The sequence below is a fragment of the Amblyomma americanum genome, chromosome 11 (assembly GCF_052857255.1).
Source record: "Amblyomma americanum isolate KBUSLIRL-KWMA chromosome 11, ASM5285725v1, whole genome shotgun sequence".
Classification (NCBI taxonomy): domain Eukaryota; kingdom Metazoa; phylum Arthropoda; class Arachnida; order Ixodida; family Ixodidae; genus Amblyomma; species Amblyomma americanum.
In genome coordinates this window covers 128,393,996-128,398,388 of record NC_135507.1, presented here as the reverse complement: position 1 = coordinate 128,398,388, position 4,393 = coordinate 128,393,996, and the positions used below count along the sequence as shown (strand labels likewise).

The 4,393-nt window shown below is 58.9% G+C and overlaps 1 non-coding gene across 1 annotated transcript; it reads left to right on the top strand.

Annotated features, from left to right (window-relative positions):
• The first annotated feature begins 1,111 nt into the window (after positions 1–1,111).
• LOC144111560 (small subunit ribosomal RNA) lies at positions 1,112–2,926 on the top strand. The gene has a single exon (XR_013310088.1). It is a non-coding gene; the product is annotated as a small subunit ribosomal RNA (ribosomal RNA).
• The last annotated feature ends 1,467 nt before the right edge of the window (positions 2,927–4,393 follow it).

The window sequence follows — 4,393 nt, the reverse complement described above, 5'->3', positions numbered from 1 at the left end:
ATACCGCCGCGGCAGACGCGGAGGTGTAGAGTGCGCGCTTCGTCGGCGAAGTCCGAAACGCGGCTCTCGACGCCCCGGAGGCGCATTTGTGCATTTGGCGACCTCGGCCCATGGCATTTGCACGATTTGTGCGACACTTGATCCGAAAGCGCCACGAGTACGGCTCGTGTGGTGCGCCGCGATGCCGGCCTGCGCTGCCGCGCCCGCGATTTGGGCCAGGTCCCGCGGCGGAACCGCGGTACCGACAGAGGGGCCGATAGCGCCACGGCAAAGTCCACGAGTTCGGTTCGCGCGGGGCGCCGCGAAACGCGCGCGCCGCGATGCCGCCGATGGGTGCCGCACGATTTGCGCGGCTCTTGCGGCGAAGGCGCCTCGAGCACGGCGCCAAGCGCCACGGCAAAGTCCACGAGTTCGGCTCGCGCGGGGCGCCGCGAAACGCGCGCGCCGCGATGCCGCCCGATGGGCGCGCACGATTTGCGCCAAATTTACGGCGAGATCGGCACGAGTACGGCCACTTACCAACCCACGGAGGTCTGGGTACTTATCGCTGCTACTATATGGGGGGGTCCTTGTGGCACTGTCGGTGGCGTGCGCCCGAGCGCGCGCGCGCCGTACGGGTCTTGATATGCGGCCTCGTGCCCAGCGTGTCCCCGTCCGTGGACCCCACGGCATTCGTCTGCAGCCTCATCCGCGTCTGCGATAGGGGCTGGTTGTCGGACGACGCTGTTCCCACGTGTTACGAAGTGTGTTCCGTGCTACCCGGACTCGATTCCGTGCGACTGCGCCGAAGACGCGGGCGTGTCCCGTCGTCTGGCGGCTAGGCCGTCTCGGCTACGCAGCAAGCGCCGTCCAGTGCCTGAACGCCGCGGCCCTAGCGGCCCGCGTGCGCACTGGTGGGGCGCGTTACAAATGCTTTGCCTAAGGGCGCGTGCTCTCTTGCCGCGCGGTGATAACCGGGCCTTCGGGTCGGATGCCGCAGCGAGCTCGAACGATGCACGGGCAGCGAGAGCTGCCGCGAAAAAGATGCGCGTCGCGCGCCGAGGGGTGAGAGGGGCCCCGATCGGCCGCGACAGGGCTCCCTTGAGGAGCGACAAGGGTTTGCCTATGCATCTACCTGGTTGATCCTGCCAGTAATCATATGCTTGTCTCAAAGATTAAGCCATGCATGTCTAAGTACATGCCGAAATAAGGCGAAACCGCGAATGGCTCATTAAATCAGTTATGGTTCCTTAGATCGTTTCTTTCTACTTGGACAACTGTGGCAATTCTAGAGCTAATACATGCATTGAGCCTGAAGGCCTTTGGCTGACGGGCGCTTTTATTAGACCAAGACCCATCGGGTTCTGCCCGTACTCTGTGGTGACTCTGGATAACTTTGTGCTGATCGCATGGCCATGAGCCGGCGACGTTTCTTTCAAGTGTCTGCCTTATCAACTTTCGATGGTAGGTTACTTGCCTACCATGGTTGTTACGGGTAACGGAGAATCAGGGTTCGATTCCGGAGAGGGAGCCTGAGAAACGGCTACCACATCCAAGGAAGGCAGCAGGCGCGCAAATTACCCACTCCCGGCACGGGGAGGTAGTGACGAAAAATAACAATACGGGACTCTTTTGAGGCCCCGTAATTGAAATGAGTACACTCTAAATCCTTTAACGAGGATCAATTGGAGGGCAAGTCTGGTGCCAGCAGCCGCGGTAATTCCAGCTCCAATAGCGTATACTAAAGCTGCTGCGGTTAAAAAGCTCGTAGTTGGATCTCAGTTCCAGACGAGTAGTGCATCTACCCGATGCGACGGCTCGGACTGAACATCATGCCGGTCCTCTCTTGGTGCCCTTCATTGGTGCGTCTCGAGGAGGCCTGCGCTTTTACTTTGAAAAAATTAGAGTGCTCAACGCAGGCGAGTCGCCTGAATAAACTTGCATGGAATAATAGAACAAGACCCCGTTTCTGTTCTGTTGGTTTTTGGAATACGGGGTAATGATTAAGAGGGACAGACGGGGGCATTCGTATTGCGGCGCTAGAGGTGAAATTCTTGGACCGTCGCAAGACGAACTACTGCGAAAGCATTTGCCAAGAATGTTTTCTTTGATCAAGAACGAAAGTCAGAGGTTCGAAGGCGATCAGATACCGCCCTAGTTCTGACCATAAACGATGCCAACCAGCGATCCGCCTGAGTTACTCAAATGACTCGGCGGGCAGCTTCCGGGAAACCAAAGTATTTGGGTTCCGGGGGAAGTATGGTTGCAAAGCTGAAACTTAAAGGAATTGACGGAAGGGCACCACCAGGAGTGGAGCCTGCGGCTTAATTTGACTCAACACGGGAAAACTTACCCGGCCCGGACACTGGGAGGATTGACAGATTGAGAGCTCTTTCTTGATTCGGTGGATGGTGGTGCATGGCCGTTCTTAGTTGGTGGAGCGATTTGTCTGGTTAATTCCGATAACGAACGAGACTCTAGCCTATTAAATAGGTGCGGGGTTCCCAGCACCTTACAACCTTCTTAGAGGGACAAGCGGCTCCTAGCCGCACGAAACAGAGCAATAACAGGTCTGTGATGCCCTTAGATGTCCGGGGCCGCACGCGCGCTACACTGAAGGAAGCAGCGTGTCTTTATCCCTGTCTGAAAAGACTGGGTAACCCGTGGAACTTCCTTCGTGATTGGGATAGGGGCTTGCAATTGTTCCCCTTGAACGAGGAATTCCCAGTAAGCGCGAGTCATAAGCTCGCGTTGATTACGTCCCTGCCCTTTGTACACACCGCCCGTCGCTACTACCGATTGAATGATTTAGTGAGGTCTTCGGACCGATGTCCGGCGCGGCCTTTCGGTTGCGCCGGTCTGTTGGAAAGATGACCAAACTTGATCATTTAGAGGAAGTAAAAGTCGTAACAAGGTTTCCGTAGGTGAACCTGCGGAAGGATCATTACCGGATTGTGCTTGTCACACCCGGCGCCGCCCCCGCTTATAAGCGGGGGAAGGCCTCAACAGCGGAGTTGCGAGATTCTGATGCCGCATCTCTGCAAAAATTGTTACGCCCAGCGGAGGTCCGTCACCAAGGGAATGTCGGACGGACTGCTTCCGTGGGTTCGAACGGCGTAACGCACCAATCTGGTGGGCTTTCGGTCTTCGACACTCGTTGTCGGAGAGACTCGAACGTAGCCGGTAGGCTGGCCGAGGGAAAAGGCCGGCCCGCTGCCAAGGGAACGGCGGCGGCTGCTGCGAAGTACGAAAGGAACCGCAGCTCGCTGGCTCTCGTTAGAGTTGCGACCGAGTCGGTAGGCCGGCCGAGGGAAAGGCCGGCCCGCCGCCAAGGGAACGGCGGCGGCTGCTGCGGAGTACGAGAGGAAACGCGGCTCGCTGGCTCATGAGAGTCGCGACGGAGTCGGTAGGCTGGCCGAGGGAAAGGCTTGCCCGCCGCCAAGGGAACGGCGGCGGCTGCTGCGGAGTACGAGAGGAAACGCGGCTCGCCGGCTCCGGAAAAGTAACTCTTCGCAACAACGCGCGCGCGGCGGGACGCGTGCGGCCCAGTACTTATAAGGAACGGCCGCCGCAAGAGGTCTCGCAGTGCGGGCGCGATGTCTGAAGCCGTGGCGGCGGGGCGAAAGGAGGCACCGGGAAAAAAAGGGACGAGGGGTTGTAATCCCGCATTTTGAACGCACCTGCGGCAGCGGGGTTCTCCTGCTGCTTCGTCCTTCCCAGCCTTCGAGTAGTCTGCCGGTGCGATACCGAAACGCCGTCCATGGCACTGTGGCCGGTGGACTCCTGTTGCGGGAGTAGTCTGACGAACGCCCGTCTGGCGGCTGTCCAAGTACGCGCTGCGTAGCCACGGCTAGGCGGTGCCTGTCTCTTAAGCGAAGCAATGATGTGGCGAAATGGTCGGATAGGGCGCAGCACGAGGGCGCACCCTTGGGGCGGCGGACTCGAGGGGCATTTCTGAGCGAAAAATGACCCCTTCCCCAAAGAGGGCGCAGCGGTGGGCGGCAGAGAACCGTCCACACAGAGCTACCGCTGCTTGGGAGTCCGGGGGTGACGTCGCTGCGAACACAACGGCAGAACAAACGTGCTCGGGGAACGGCGCAAAAGCTCTGTGTTATTGCCCAATTGATGACGAAGTTACCGGTGTGCTTCCTGGTGAACCGATGGTCGTCGGACCCGTGCGACCGCTTAAAGAAAACGGGCTGAACAGCAAACCGTGAACAGCAAAAAAAACGGCACCAGCGAAGACCGGAACTTGAGAGCGCCGTTGCACGTCTGCCTTAGGGTTGCCAAATGCCTCGTCGTCTCTAGCGACGCGCAAGCCATTGTCGCACACAAGCTTCGAAGAGACCTTGCTCGCCTCGGCTTTGAGGCACCGCGCAAGCATGCCGAACGGACGGCTGCTGGAACGTGGAAT